At 47.7% G+C, this 16,216-nt stretch overlaps 1 protein-coding gene and 1 non-coding gene across 6 annotated transcripts in view; both read left to right on the top strand.

Moving 5' to 3' along the window:
* Positions 1–6,925: 6,925 nt before the first annotated feature.
* ZFP90 (ZFP90 zinc finger protein) overlaps positions 6,926–16,216 on the top strand; it is a 52,084-nt gene continuing 42,793 nt past the window's right edge. Inside the window, exons 1-2 of one of the 5 annotated variants that reach the window (XM_063797324.1) lie at positions 9,198–9,599; positions 12,798–12,955. The gene's annotated coding sequence lies outside the window, so the exon portion shown is untranslated. Of the gene's footprint in view, positions 7,372–9,181; positions 9,600–12,797; positions 12,956–16,216 lie in introns of those variants that run through there. The other 4 variants (XM_016930058.4, XM_009431103.5, XM_009431104.4 and 1 more) reach the window with 4 other exon arrangements.
* On the top strand, positions 14,620–14,763 carry LOC112205981 (U4 spliceosomal RNA). Its single transcript, XR_002940109.1, has one exon. It is a non-coding gene; the product is annotated as a U4 spliceosomal RNA (small nuclear RNA).

Below are 16,216 nucleotides of genomic sequence, written 5' to 3' on the forward strand. Positions count from 1 at the left end.
CTGGACTTAGCAGTTGTGGTAGAAAAAATTAAAATGGTGTTTTGGATCAGCCAAAACAGCTCCTGCATTGTACAGATGAAATAGCAACCCAGAGAGGGAAAGTCACTTGGAGATCACACAACAGCAGACCTGGAAACAGAGCGAAGAGAAAGTGGAACAGAATGGAAGAAAGCAAAGCAAATGAGCAAAGCCCAGTCAAGCAATGTGTTCACTTTATTATCATCATCATCATTATTATTATTATTATTTTGAGACAGGGTCTCACTCTGTCGCCCAGGCTAGAGTGCTGTGGTGCAATCATAGCTCACTGCAGCCTCAAACCTCGAACTCCTGGGCTCAAGCCGTCCTTTCACCTTAGCCTTAGGCCTCCTGTAGCTGAGACCACAGGCTCATGCTACCATGCCCAGCTAATTTTTGTATTTTTTGTAGAGACAGGCTCTTGCTTTGTTGCCCAGGCTGGTCTCGAACTCCTGACTTCATGTGATCCTCCGGACTCAGCTTCCCAAAGTGCTGGGATTAAAGGTTCGAGCCACTTCACTCAGCATTCTATTTTTTAAATTACCACTTTTGAATTTAAATAGTTTTAAGCATAAGCTTTTACCTGGTGAATTTAAGAAGACATAATGCTACAATGTAACTTAAGAATCCCTCCAGCAGATGACAGGCATCTTTTCCTTCCTATACCACATTCTTCCTCCTCCAACTAGTGTCTTTCTCTCTCTGGGCTTTAGTTTCATCTATACAATGAAGGAGCTGTCTTAGCTCTTCTCAAAAACCATTACTCTTTATAATAAAGCAAAGCCTCTGTGGTCCTACACTTTGGGAGGCCGAGGCGGGTGGATCATGAGGTCAGGAGTTTGAGATCAGCCTGGCCAACATGGTGAAACCCCCATCTCTACTAAAAATACAAAAATTAGCTGGGCGTGGTGGTGGGCACCTGTAATCCCAGCTACTCGGGAGGCTGAGGCAGGAAAATCACTTGAAACCAGAAGGCAGAGGTTGCAGTGAGCCGAGATTGCACTACTGCACTCCAACCTGGGTGAAAGAGTGAAACTTCATCTCTAAATAAATAAATAAATAAATAAATAAATAAAGCCAAGCCTTTATGTCATAAGCTTAGCTCAGTTAACTCAGCACACAGTTCGTGGGCACATAAGTGGGTAAGTTCCTCTTACAGACAGAACCTGCCTGGCTGTCAAATATCTCTGTAACTGGGCCCCTGGCAGGCCCAGCCTCAGGACAATCTAGACCAGGTTCTTGGATCCATGTATCTGGTTGTAATGTTGGAGGACATCAGCCATGAACAAAAACTATCTCGGCTATAATATTTGCAAGTTAATTAATTTGCAAGTTTATTTAAAAATTCAGATACAAGGCTGGGTGCCATGGCTCATGCCTGTAATCCCAGCACTTTGGGAGGCCAAGGTGGGTGGATCACTTGAGTTCAGGAGTTTGAGACCAACCTGGCCGACATGGTGAAACCCCACCTCTACTAAAAATACAAAAATTAGCCAGGTGTGGTGGTGGGCACCTGTAATGCCAGCTACTCGGGAGGCTGAGACAGAGGAATCAATTGAACCCGGGAGGCGGAGGTGGCAGTGAGCTCAGATTGCACCACTGCACTCCAGCCTGGCGACAGAGCAAGACTCCGTCTCAAATAAATAAATAAATTCAGATACAAACATAATTCAATAAATATAGCATGAGAATAATCTTGTTTAATTTTTTACTTTTTATTTTTTTTGGAGACAAGTTCTCACTCTGTGGCCCAGGCTGGAGTGCACTGGTGCGATCTCGGCTCACTGCAACCTCTGCCTCCCGGGTTCAAGTGATTCTTGTGCCTCAGCCTCCCAAGTAACTGGGACTACAGGTGCATACCACGAGGCCGGTTAATTTTTGTAGTTTTAGTAGAGATAGGGTTTCGCCATGTTGGCCAGGCTGGTCTCAAACTCCTGGGCTCAAGCAATCTGCCCGCCTCAGCCTCCCAAAGTGCTGGGATTACAGGCATGAGCCACCGCACCTGGCCCAAATTTAATTTCTAGTCCCTCACTCTTTCTCTGCCCTCCTTCTCTATCCTGTCCTTGGCTCATTTTGTCCACTTTCTTTCTTTCTTTCTTTTTTTAAGATGGAGTCTTGCTCTGTTGCCCAGGCCTGGAGTGCAGTGGCATGATTTCGAACAGCCACCGGGCCAGGCTATTTTAAAAATATTTTTAGGAGAGATGGGGTTTTGCCATGTTGGCCAGGCTTGTCAACTCCTGGCCTCAAGCGATCTGCCTGCCTCGGCTTCTCAAAATGCTGGGATTACAGACATGAGCCACCATGCCCGGCCTTGTCCACTTTTTTGTTTCTAAACACAGTCCTCTGCTTGGCTGCAAAAACCCTCAGATGCCATCTGTGTCTTGAATGGCTGCGTGGGATCAGTCCCCTCCCCACAACCAGCCACATCCCAGGGTCATTGAATATCCTCGTCTCGGGGGCACAGAGGTATCTGGGGAAAGCCTTGCCTGGGTGGACATTCATGACTTCAAGCCCATGAGGAAAGCTTGTGATAAAAGAGACCAGGTGAGGGCAAACATGGGATGCTAGGGTGACCGGAGTTGGTTCCCGCTGGTGGGTTCGTGGTCTCGCTGACTTCAAGAATGGAGCCTCAGACCTTCACAGTGAGTGTTACAGCTCTTAAAGATGGCATGGACTCAAAGAGTGAGCAGTAGCAAGGTTTATTAAGAGCAAAATGACAAAGCTTCCATGGTGTTGAAGGGGACCACCGCTGCTGGCTGAAGGGGGTGGCCAGCTTTTATTCCCTTATTTGTCTTCTCCCATGTTCCGTTTTTGTCCTATCAGAGTGCCCTTTTCTCAATCCTCCCTGTGATTGGCTACTTTTAGGATCCTGCTGATTGGTGTGTTTTACAGAGTGCTGATTGGTGCATTTTACAATCCACTTGCTAGCTACAGAGTGCTGATTGGTGCGTTTTACAATCCTCTTGTAAGACAGAAAAGTTCTCCAAGTCCCCACTCGACCCAGGAAGTCCAGCTGGCTTCACCTCTCGCTCGGGTACTCCTGGGGCCCATCCATCAATTGACAAAGGGACAAGTGACTGGCCTGAGCAGGGCCTCTCTGGGAAAGTCAGGTGGCTGAACTGGAGCCCAGTGTGAGGTCTCCTGACTGCTGACCCTTGTTACCCACAGGGACTACATTGCCTTGAGGTGACACCACTTGGCTCTGGCCTGAGTCACCCCAGTTGAGATGAATCAAGAGTGTGTGGAAGGTTGGGTGCAGTGGCTGATGCCTGTAATTCCAGCACTTTGGGAGGCAAAGGCAGGAGGATCACTTGAGCCCAGGAGTTCAAGACCAGCCTGGGCAACATAACGAGACCCCATTTCGATATACATGAAAATATATAAAAAATAAAGGGTTTGTAGAGCCCTTCAGAATGACCCAGGGTGGCAGAACACCAGAGGAACTCAGACAGCTGGGGCTACTAGGTGCTCAGTGAACTTTTGTTGAACTGAAAGTCATTTTCTGGGGCTTATGGAAGTGTCAGTAACCTAAGATCAGACCTATCAGACGTCACCACAGGGTGTCTGTGACAAGGCGCCAGATGCTCACAGCTGTGTGGGTCTGGGGAACTGAGTGCCCGGTTTTTTTTTGTTATCTGCCCTCCCCAACATATATCTGAATAAGAAACTTTAATTAGACTGAACTAATGACAAACTGTGGTAAAGTTTTCCATACAATAGCATAGTCTTCAGCAATAAAAGGGAATCAATTATTAATATGCATGATGATGACTTGGATGGACTTCAAGGGTGTTATTCTGAGTAAAAAGTAAATACAATCTTAAATGCTCATATACTGCATGATTTCATTTATATAACATTTAAAAGTAATAGAGATTTTAAAAGTATAGAGATGGAGAATAAAGATGTCATGGATTAGAGAAGGAGCTAGAAAGGGTATCACCATAAGAGAGTAGCCCAGGCCAGGTGCAGTGGCTCACGCCTGTAATCCCAGCACTTTGGGAGGCCGAGGTGGCCGGATCACAAGGTCAGGAGATCGAGACCATTTTGGCCAACATGGTAAAACCCCGTCTCTACTAAAATACAAAAAATTAGCCGGTCGTGGTGGCGTGCACCTATAGTCCCAGCTATTTGGGAGGCTGAGGCAGGGGAATCGCTTGAACGCGGGAGGCGGAGGTTGCAGTGAGCTGAGAAAACGCCATTGCACTCCAGCCTGGGCAACACGGCAAGACCCCATCTCAAAAAAAAAAAAAAAAAAAAAAAAAAAAAAAAAAAGGGAATAGCCCAAAGGGAGTTTCTCTGTCGTAATAGGAGTTTTGTATCTTAAACTTACCATGGTTCTATTAACATATACATATGATAAGGTGCCACAGAATTATAAACAAAGGCATAAAAAATATATGCAAAGCAGATAAAAATCCAAGTAAGGACTTCAGATAAATATATTGTGCCAATATCAATTTCCCGATTTTGAGAATGCACTAGAATTATGTAAGGTGCCAGTATCGAGGGAAACTGGGTGATGGGTACACGGGACCTCTTCATTCTACTTTTGCACTTCTTGTGAGTCTGTCATTAACTCAAAATCAAAAGTGTAACAAAATCTGTACTAGCTTTATTCTGTTTTGAATATTTTGAGTTCGGGGGTGGCTAGTGTCATGGAATATTATCCGGGACTCTGGTTGCAGCAGTCAAAGAACCCATTTTATTTATTTATTTATTTGTTGACTTTATTTATCTGTATTTGAGACAGAGTCTCCCTCTGTCGCCCAGGCTGGAGTGCAGTGGCACGATCTCGGCTCACTGCAGCCTCTGCCTCTCAAAGCGATTCCCCTGCCTCAGCCTCCTGAGTAGCTGGGATTACAGGCGCACACCACCACGTCTGGCTAATTTATTGTATTTTTAGTAGAGACGGGGTTTCACCATGTCGACCAGGCTGGTCTCTAACTCCTGACTTCAGGTGATCCACCCACCTCGGCCTCCCAAAGTGCTGGGATTACAGACGTGAGCCACCACGCCCGGGCAGAGAACCTATTTTAAACTGGCATAGGACAAAACAGGAAGAAATTATTGGTGCATATAATTAAACTGTGAAACTAGCAGGGCTAGAGCTGCACGCAGGGCCAGCTAACTTGGGACTGGCACAAAAAGAACTCTCTCTCTCTCTCTGCCGCCTCCTCTCCCTTCCCTCCTCCCATCCCCCTCTCCCATCTCCTCCTCTCCCATCCCTCATCTCTTCCTCCCCGCTCTCTTTCTCAACCTGCACTCTGGACTCCTCTCTGTGTGTTGGCTTCCAATCCTCACAGCCCTGCTGACAATCTAGGGGGAAAGGCTTCCTTCTATAGAGCATCTACATAAAACATCCAGAGGGAAGCATCTGATTGGCCTGCTTTGGGTCACATGGAGTCTGTGATTGACCGCGTCACCAGAACTTCATAGAGGAGGAAGAAGAACTGCCCCTAAAGGAAGAGGGTGCTGTTACTGAGAGATGAGAGAAGGGATGCTGGGTGGGGTAGTGAGAGGTGACAGCATGCTGGCAGCCCTCGCAACCCTCGCTGGCTCTCAGCGCCTCGCTCGCTCTCAGCGCCTCCTCGGCCTTGGCACCCACTCTGGCCGTGCTTGAGGAGCCCTTCAGCCCACCGCTGCACTGTGGGAGCCCCTTTCTGGGCTGGCCAAGGCTGGAGCTGGCTCCCTCAGCTTGCGGGGAGGTGTGGAGGGAGAGGCGCAGGCGGGAACCGGGGCTGTGCACAGCGCTTGCGGGCCAGCGCGAGTTCCGGGTGGGTGTGGGCTCGGCAGGCCCTGCACTGGGATTGCCTGGCCAGCCCGCAAGCCCTGGGCAGTGAGGGGCTTAGCACCTGGGCCAGCAGCTGCTGTGCTTGGTTTCTTGCCCGACCTTAGCTGCCTCCCTGCCGAGCAGGCTTGGGACCTGCAGCCCGCCATGCCTGAGCCTCCCCCCGCCATGCCTGAGCCTCCCCCCGCCATGCCTGAGCCTCCCCCCGCCATGCCTGAGCCTCCCCCCGCCATGCCTGAGCCTCCCCCCGCCATGCCTGAGCCTCCCCCCGCCCCCGCGCCGTGGGCTCCTGCGCGGCCCGAGCCTCCCCGACTAGCGCCGCTCCTTGCTCCACGGCGCCCAGTCCCATCCACCGTTCAAGGGCTGAGGAGCGCGGGACTACGCGCGGAACTGGCAGGCAGCTCCAACTGCAGCCCTGGTGCGGGATCCACTGGGTGAAGCCAGCTGGGCTCCTGAGTCTGGTGGGGACTTGCAGAATCTTTATGTCTAGCTAAGGGATTGTAAATACACCAATCAGCACTCTGTATCTAGCTCACGGTTTAGTAAACACACCAATCAGCACCCTGTGTCTAGCTCAGGGTTTGTGAATGCACCAATCGGCACTCTGTGTCTAGTTAATCTGGGGGGACTTGGAGAACCTTTATGTCTAGCTAAGGGATTGTAAATACACCAATCAGCACTCTGTATCTAGCTTAAGGTTTGTAAACACACCAATCAGCACCCTGTGTCTAGCTCAGGGTTTGTGAATGCACCAATCAGCACTCTGTATCTAGTTACCCTGGTGGGGACTGGGAGAACCTTTATGTCTAGCCAAGGGATTGTGAATGCACCAATCTGCACTCTGTATCTAGCTCAAGGTTTGTAAATGCACCAATCAGCTCTCTGTGTCTAGCTCAGGGTTTGTAAATACACCAATCAACACTCTGTATCTAGCTAATCTAGTGGAAATCTGGAGAACTTTTGTGTCTAGCTCAGGGATTGTAAATGCACCAATCAGCACCCTGTCAAAACGGACCAATCAGCTCTCTGTAAAACAGACCAATCGGCTCTCTGTAAAATGGACCAATCAGCAGGATGTGGGTGGGGCCAGATAAGAGAATAAAAGCAGGCTGCCTCAGGAACTAGTGGCAACTCTGCCGCTTTCTCTGTGTGGCTGTGGGAGCTTTATTCTTTTTGCTGTTTGCAATTACTCTTGCTACTGCTCACTTTTCAGGCCCATACTGTCTTTATGAGGTGCAACACTCTCCAGCGAAGTCTGCAGCTTCACTTCTGAAGCTAGCAAGACTATGAACCCACCAGGAAGAACAAACAACTCCAGACGTGCGGCCTTAAGAGCTGTAACGTTCACCGCAAAGAGCTGCAGCTTCACTCCTGAGCCAGTGAGACAACGAAACCACCAGAAGGAAGAATCTCTGAACACATCTGACCATCAGAAGGAACAAACTGTGGACACAACACTCACTGTGAGGATCCACAGCTTCATTCTTGAAGTCAGTAAGACCAAGAACCCACCAATTCTGGACACAGGAGGGGGGAGATCCCCATTACAACATACAAAATAGGTAAATGTACATATTGATTAATACAAATGTACATATTGATTAATATAAAATTAGTTCCTAAATCTATTGGGTATAAGAAAACAATTTTCTAATGTAGTTAAGGTTTCAGTGTGGTGGCTTGCACACACAGTGTTGGTTATCAGACCAGCGCCAGCCAGTCTCAACCACAGAGGGGCATGATAAGCCCTGGAGAAGAGAGATGCTGAGCCTTCAGGGTCAGAGGCAGGCCAGAAGGGACACTGGAGGGCCCTTGAAGACAAAATCGCCAGAGGCTCAACTGTGACATGGGAGGGTATACAGCTCTGGGGACAGTGGACAGTGGCTTCTTGGATCCTGGATGACACTTGGTGTCAGAGTGGGCTTGGCAAGTTTCTTAAATTCTCTGAATCTGTTACCCCAGGTGTCAAATGGGGATGAGAATATCTATCTCACAGGTTGTTAAATTCAGTTGAGATAATGTGAAGTGCCTCGCCCGGTCCCCTGCTGGTGTTGCTGCTTGGTTGGCTTTACAGCAGTAGTGCGTCGCAGAGGACGGCAGGTGGCGCTCGAGCCCAGCAGTTTTGAGATGCACGTCCGGGAAGGTCGAGGCAAAACAGGCGCCTGGTGTCAGTAGAGGAAAGGTAGCCGAGGTGCTGGGACACGCTTTCGCGAGGTCAAAAGCGAGTGGGCGCACATTTTGGCCTCAAACGCCGCAGAGAGGGTCAGAAGCTACCCAGGTCCAACTTAGCGGTTCAGCCTTGTTTTCTCGTCAGGGGATCCGGGTTCCCTGTTGCTCTAGGAATCGCAGGTTCTCCGGCTTAATAGAAGCGGATCTGGCTATATTCGTTGAGTCCCAGAGGGTGGGGCACTTTATTGAACGTTTTAAGTTACTGGAAGTTGGATATCCAGAAGGCTGGACCCACGCCGGGCCGAGTGAGGAACTGGAGGTCCAATCCACGGGGATGTTAATGTGTTTTGTTTTGTTTTTTTTGAGACAGGGTCTCTGTCACCCAGGCTGGAATGCTGTGGCACGACCATAGCTCACTGCAACCTCCATCTCCTGGATTGAAGCAATACTCCTGCCTCAGCCTCACAAGTAGCTGGGCCACCATGCCTGGCTACTTTTTGTTTGCTTCTGTTTTTGTTGTTGTTTTGTTGTTGTTGTAGAGACGGGGGTGGGGGGTGGTCTCACTGTGTTCCCCAGGCTGGTCTCAAACTCCTGGGCTCAAGCGATTCCCCGGCCACGGCCTCTCAAAGTGTTGGGATTACAGGTGTGAGCCATCAAGCCCGGTCCCTTGTAGATGTTTTTCTTTTTGTTTTTTAATTTTTGTGGGTATACAGTAGGTGTATATATTTATGGGGTCTATGAGATGTTTTGATAGACATGCAACGTGAAATAAGCACATCATGGAGAATGGGATTCTCGTGGATATGAAAGATACAGCAGGCAACAAGAAAGGCAGTCGACGTTAACGACGGGTCCCTGATGCTCTCCCAGGCTGGGTTAGGACTAGGTCCCGCTGAATGCCTCATCCTCCGCCCTCCAAGCCCAGGAGTGCCTTCTTGCCCACCGGGGCGCGGGGTTTGAAGAGGCTTTGAGGCACCACTTGGGCACGTGGAGACCTCTGCCAGTCTCTCTCGTCCCGCCCCTGTGTTCCCGGTTTCCAGGGGACTTGTGAGTTGGTCTTTTCTGCCTTCGAACTCTGAGTAGCTGGCCAGAACCCAGAGGAGCTCTCAGAACCCCAGGTCGTTGTCATGGAGAGAGCGCGCGCCGAACTACGTGGCTTGTGATTGGCTGGGAGGCACGCCCCCGCCCTCCCCTTCCAGCCCGTGGCTCGGCGACTTACAGGGAGGGAGAACATGGCTGCTGGCTTTTAGCACCTGGTGGGTTCCGCGCCTTGCAACTCAACGACTGCCCGGACGGAGTCTGGCTGCCCGACCCCCTGCGACAGGTGCTGGGCGAGGCGCCTCCCCTGCAACTAGCCTGCCGCTTCCCTCCCGGCGCCCCCGCCGCCCGCCCCGAGCGCGGACCTGGAGCGGAGAAGAGAGGTCGGTGCCTCCAACCCGGGGCCGCAGTCGCGGGGCGCGCGTCCTTGCTCTGGGACTCACTGTCGACCAACCCCCATTCCTCAGGGGCTCGGCTCCTTCCCCAAGGCTCAGGACGTACAGCTTGGGCGGGGCCCCCTCCCCAGCAGCAGTCAGCAGAGCTGCACGAGTCAGACTCCACTTCTGGTGCACCTGGTACCTTGGTACGCTGGGTTGAGGGCTTAGGGGTGGTTCTGGTTGGGGTGGCGTTTTGGAACTGTGAGCAGGAGCCGATGAATTCCCCCGAGTGTGTGTGTTCGTGTGTGTCTCCGTCTGTACAGAAATCCGAGCCAACCACTAGAGCTCTGTGAATGGGGAGAGCTTCACTCTCCAAAATATCCAGTTGGTCCGCTCTCCCATAGCAACTCCAGGTTTTATAAATAAAAATTTTTGAGACCGGGTGCGATGGCTCACGCCTGTAATCCCAGCACCCTGGGAGGAGAGGCGGGTGGGTCACTTGAGCCCGAGTTGGAGCACAATAAAGCCAAAAGTGTAAACAACCCAAATGCCCACCAACTGATGAGTGACTAGACAGAATGTGATATGTCCGTATAATCATATATTATTCAGCAATACAAAGGAATGCGTTGGTGATATGGGCTACAACATGGATGAACTTCAGAAGCACTACTGTTATAGGAAAGTGGTCCCTATCCAGACCCCAAGAGAGGGCTCTTGGCTGTCTAGCAAGAATTTAGGGCGAGGTCCACAGTGCAAAGCAAAAGCAAGTTTATTAAGAAAGTAAAGGAATGAAAGAATGGCTATGCCATCAACAGAGGGCTGCTGGTTGCCCATGTTAATGGTTATTTCTTGATGATACGCTAAACAAGGGGTGAATTGTCTCCCCTTTTTAGACCATTTGGGGTAACTTCCTGATGTCATGGCATTTGTAAACTGTTATGGCGCTTTTGGGAGTATAGCAGTGAGGACGACCAGAGTCACTCTTGTTGCCGTCTTGGTTTTGGTGGGTTTTAGCCAGCTTCTTTACTGCAACTTGTTTTATCAGCAAGGTCTTTATGACCTCTATCTTCTGCCAACCTCCTATCTCATCCTATGACTTAGAACGGCTTAACTGTCTGGGAGTGTAGCCCAGTAGGTCTCAGCCTCATTTTACCTAGCTCCTATTTAAGATGGAGTTGCTCTGGGTCACATGCCTCTGACACAACAAGTGAAAGAAGCCAATCACACACATATAAACAAATATATACCGCATGACCCCATTTATGTGAAATGTCCAGAATAGGCAAACTACATAGAGAAAAAGTAGAACAGTGGTTGCCTAGGACTGCAAGGTGGCAGGGTAGGATTAGGGAATGGCTACTAATGGGCATAAGTTTTCTTTTGGGGATGATGAAAATGTTCTAGAATTCCATTATAGTGATGGTTATATAACTCTCTACATCCAGTAAAAACTACTGAATTGTACACTCTAAACTGTGAGCGCTCTAGTATATAATTTATATCTCAGTAAAGCTGTTAGAAAAAGAAAGGGCCTGGTGTGGTGTCTCACGCCTGTAATCCCAGCACTTTGGGAGGCCGAGGTGGGTGGATCGCCTGAGATCAGGAGTTCGAGACCAGCCTGGCTAACATGGTGAAACCCCGTCTCTACTAAAAATACAAAAATTAGCTGGGCGTTGGGGCTGGCGCCTGTAATCCCAGCTACTCGGGAGGCTGAGGCAGGAGAATCGCTTGAACCCAGGAGGCGGAGGTTGCAGTGAGCCAAGATTGTGCCATTGCACTCCAGACTGGGCAACAACAGCAAAACTCCGCCTCAAACAACAACAACAACAACAACAAAAAAAGGAAATGGGTGGAGTGGGGAGAAAGGTGGGATGTAGAGAAATTCTAGGAGTTCCAGAAAAGGCAGTATTGGTAGCCAGTGGAGGAAAGAGTTCCAGGGAGATAAGTGCCATAAAGCATTAGATAAAATCTGCCTGATGTCCAGTCAGGTCATCAACTAGCTAAATCACTGGACATGTTGGGAAAATCAGTATCGGAGTAAGGTGAAGGTAGAAGCCAAACAACAGTCAAACAAGGCATGAATGGGAAGTGAGGACTTGGTCTTCACAAGATGGTATACTTTTTCTAGAAGTTCAGATGAAACGCATAGGGGTAAAGAAGAATGGGAGCTGAGAGACATCTGGGGACAAGAAATCTGTGTGTGTGTGTGTGTGTGTGTGTGTGTGTGTGTGTGTGTGTGTCTTTCAGAAGGGACAGATTTAAGCATGGTTATAAGTCCAATAGTCCAATGGAAAAAGCCAAAAGGAAAAAAATGTGAGATGTAGAAGAAATATGGATGATAGATTAGAAGGGATTGGGGACCAAAGACCCCGAGAGAGAGCACGTTTCTCCAAATCAGCAAAGGAACATCTGTCTCTAAGACTGGAGGTGAAGTAGAGAAGTGGGTTTGAAAAGTGGGTATAAAAATTGTCAACAGGCTCATTTTCCCAGCAATTTTCAGCTGGCATGATACTGGACTTTGTAGGTCAGTTTCAGCACAAGTGGGGATAAAAGAATCAAGAGCCCTGGTAGGAAAAAAGTTCAGTTGACTGGCTGTGAGGTCTTCATAAAGGAGAAAGAGAAACAAATACTGACATTCAGAGAAAGTGAGAGACCGAGAGGCCATAGGGACCTTTGACATATAGTCAACCCACTGAAGTCCCTCTCTATCCTCCAAAACAATATAATAATCTTAGAACCTTTAATCTCTCATCAGGAGAACCTTGATTTTTTTCTGTTGACCTGGATTTTAGTTTCATCTTTTTTTAAACCCACAAGACATAATCAATAGTTTTATATAGTCAATTTTAATTTAGATTTACACATAGATCTACCACTTTCTTTTTTTTTTTTTTTTTTGAGATGGAGTCTCACTCTGTCACCCAGGCTGGAGTGCAGTGGCGCGATCTCGGCTCACTGCAAACTCCGCCTCCTGGGTTCACGCCATTCTCCTGCCTCAGCCTCTCTGAGTAGCTGGGACTACAGGCGCCTGCCACCACGCCCAGGCTAATTTTTTGTATTTTTAGTAGAGATCGGGTTTCACCCTGGTCTCGATATCCTGACCTCGTGATCCGCCCACCTCGGCCTCCCAAAGTGCTGGGATTACAAGCGTGAACCACCGTGCCTGGGAGGTAGAGTTACCACTTTCTTTGTTCACTGTTTCCTTGTCTATATATGACTTTGCATGTGGCATCATTTTCCTTCCATTTGAAAGACACCCAACTTTAATGAGTCTCTGTTGATGACATTCTGTTTTTTGTTTTTCCAAAAATCCCTCTATTTAATCCTCATTCATGAAGATATAATTCTAGCTGTCTTCCATTGTTGCCATCTTCTAATTCTTTGTTGTTGTTTTGAGACAGAGTCTTGCTCTGTTGCCCAGGCTGGAGTGCAGTGGTGCAATCTCAGCTTACTGCAACCTCCACCTCCCAGGTTCAAGCCATCCTCCTGCCTCAGCCTCCTGAGTAGCTGGGAGCCATCACGCCCAGCTAGCCATCTTCTAATTTTCATTCCTTCAAAGGTAATCTGTTTTTTCTCTCTAGGATTTTAAAGATCTTCTTTGGTGTTCTATAGTTTCACTATGATGTGTTTCAATGTAAATTTATTTTTATTCATCTGGCTTGGAGTGTCAGGATTCCAGAATCTTTATATCTTTAATCAGTTCTGGAAATTTTCAGCCTTTATCTTTTCAAATATTGCCTCAATTATCTTCTTTTTCTGGAACCCAGATTAGATTGTTATAGCTCTCTGCCTTTTTTAAACTTTTTTTCATCTCTTTATCCATTTGTGGATAATTTCCTCAGATCGACCTTCTATTCACTAATTTTATCTTCGGCTGTGTCTAATCTATTATTAACCATGTGCATTACATTTTTAACTTAAAGATTTTCTTTTTTTTTTTTTTTTTTTTTTTTTTGAGACAGCGTCTCACTGTGTAGCTCAGGCTGGAGGGCAATGGCGTGATCTCGGCTCACTGCAGCCTCTGCCTCCTGGGTTCAAGTGATTCTCCTGCCTCAGCCTCCCGAGTAGCTGGGACTACAGGCGCATGCCACCACACCTGGCCAATGTTTTGTATTTTTAGTAGAGATGGGGTTTCACTGTGTTAGCCAGCATGGTCTTGATCTCCTAACCTTGTGATCCACCTGCCTCGGCCTCTCAAAGTGCTAGGATTACAGGCGTGAGCCACTGTGCCCGGCCATTTTTAAAATTCTATTTGGTTCTTAAGATTTTGGACTCTTGTTCTTTATTCATATGTCCAACCCCTACTTTAGTTTATTAAAATAAATTTTTGACAGCCGGGCGCGGTGGCTCACGCCTGTAATCCCAGCACTTTGGGAGGCCGAGGTGGGTGGATCACGAGGTCAGGAGATCGAGACCATCCTGGCTAACACAGTGAAACCCTGTCTCTACTAAAAATACAAAACATTAGCTTGGCTTGGTGGCAGGTGACTGTGTAGTCCCAGCTACTTGAGAGGCTGAGGCAGGAGAATGGTGTGAACCTGGGAGGCAGAGCTTGCAGTGAGCTGAGATCACGCCACTGTACTCCAGCCTGGGTGACAGAGCAAGACTGTCTCAAAAAATAAATAAAAATAAAATAAATTTTTGAAACATATTAGACATCATAAATTTTGTGTCTGACAACTCCCTATATTTGAGGTTGTTATGAATATTATACTATTTTTTCTGTCTGTCATTCATGGTTCCATGTTTTATGCATGTGCTTTGTGTTTGTGATTCATGGCTGTGAGCTCATATTTCTTGGGATTATATCTGGGGAAGTTCTTTGAAGCCTGGACTGAAGGTAAGTTCTCCCAGACTGGATTTATGTTTGATTCTGCCAGATGCCTGGAAGCACTGTTAGCCGAGAACCAATTTAAACTACATTCTCAGCTTGCAGTTTTTTGGACCACCCAGGGACTGTGAATACAGGCTGTAATTCCACATAGGAACCAGGTTTGGTTACAAATTCTCAGGAAAGATATCCACCAACCCCCCTACTCATTGTCAAAGTTTGAAACAGGTAATTTACCTTGCAGTCTCTACCATGGGAGTATTCATCTATGGAGTCCCAATTTTTATTGGGTGGGGTGGGGAGTGTCTCCTATTAGATACCCTGCTTTGGATGGGGTCTGGGTTTTGTCACTTGGCTCTTGTGCCTACAGGACTATGAAAAACAAAGCTCTTAGCTTTGTGCAGTGGCAGTATCGTAACCAATGAGGTTTATCCGAGGCACAATTATTGCTAATTGAAAACTTTTCCCAACACTGCCATAACGACTTGAGCTATACTAGGCATTGGCAATTTAATTTTTGACAGTCTCTACGGAGACTGAAATAAAAAAAAAAAAGAAAAACAAAGCTCAAGTTTGCCTCATTTGGCAAATGATTCCCAGGTGAAAGCTAGCGTTCCATGTTCTGCCTACTACTCTCTAAGTTTATTCATTTTGTTTGGGTTTGGGCTTCTCGGTATTCCTTACCAATTTTCTAGCTCATCAATACATTTTAAAAGATTTTTAAGTTATTTTATCCAGCATTAAAGTTGCTGAGCCACACTCCCAGAAGCAGAAGTGCATCTGTGAGTTCCTTAAAGGAAACCAATAGATACCTGACTTGGAACACCCGGCTCTGCTTCAGCTTCCTTCAGTCTCCAAATGGGTGTGAGCTTCTTCTCACACCCAGTTAATTCCATAGCCTCTTACTATTGTGAACTGCACACCTTTCCCCTGGGGGCTAAAAGCCCAATTATTTTCCAGTACATGCAACTTTCTACACAAACAGCAGAAATTCAGGTTGCTCTCCTTACAAACAGCGTTGTTCTCTTTCCCTTTTCTCTGGGAGGTACCAGTGCAGGTTTTAAAACCTCTGCTCTCCTGGGTAGGCTCAATGTTTGAGTGCTCTTTCTCACATTCATCTTGCAAGTAGGAGCGGTGGTGAACGCTGCCTTCCGCACTAGGTGGAAGGCTTACTCGTCTAAGGAATTCTTTTTCTTTCTTTTGAGAGAGGGTCTTGCTCTGTCACGCCAGCTGGAGTACAGTGGCACGATCTCAGCTCACTGCATCCTCAACCTCCCCTAGCTCAAGCTGATTCTCCCACCTCAGCCTCCCCAGTAGTTGGGGACTACTGGCATGCCACCACACCTGGCATTATTATTACTATTGTAGAAGCAAGGTCTCACTATGTTGACCAGGATGGTCTGGAACGCCTAGGCTCAAGCGATCCTCCCTCCTCAGCCTCCCAAAGTGTGGGAATTATAGGCCACTGTGCCTGGGTATGGATTTTTCCTTTTCTTTCCCGTCATACTCTTATATAGCCTGGGAAAAAAAGGGGTGGCATTGCGTCAATGGTTAATAGTAACAGCAAATTCAGAATTCAGCACCCAGCTTCCTTTGATAAGACCTGAGAGGTTCTCACCCCACATGTTTTCATCTTTCCTTGGAATGCAGAACTTAATCCTCAACTCTGAGTCCTGGTTACCAATTCTGGGACAGTAGGAAAAATTCCTCTTATTCTCTCATAGTAATAAGTGACTCCACTGCTGTTACTAAGCCAATGGCTCTCATCATACTCAAAATCCACACCCCTCATCACAACCTCCAAAGCCTTGTTCCATCAAGTCCCAGTCTACCTGCCCTACCTCTGCTCTGCTCACTCTCTTATCCCTCACTCTGCTAAGGTACATTAGGTATCTATCTGTTCCTAAGCACACCAAGCTTGTTCCCATCTGACAGCTTTTGCACCTTCAGTTTCTTCAGCCTGGAATTCTTTTCCCCTTATGCACCTGC

Source organism: Pan troglodytes, chromosome 18 (genome assembly GCF_028858775.2).
Source record: "Pan troglodytes isolate AG18354 chromosome 18, NHGRI_mPanTro3-v2.0_pri, whole genome shotgun sequence".
In the NCBI taxonomy this organism is placed as follows: Eukaryota; Metazoa; Chordata; class Mammalia; order Primates; family Hominidae; genus Pan; species Pan troglodytes.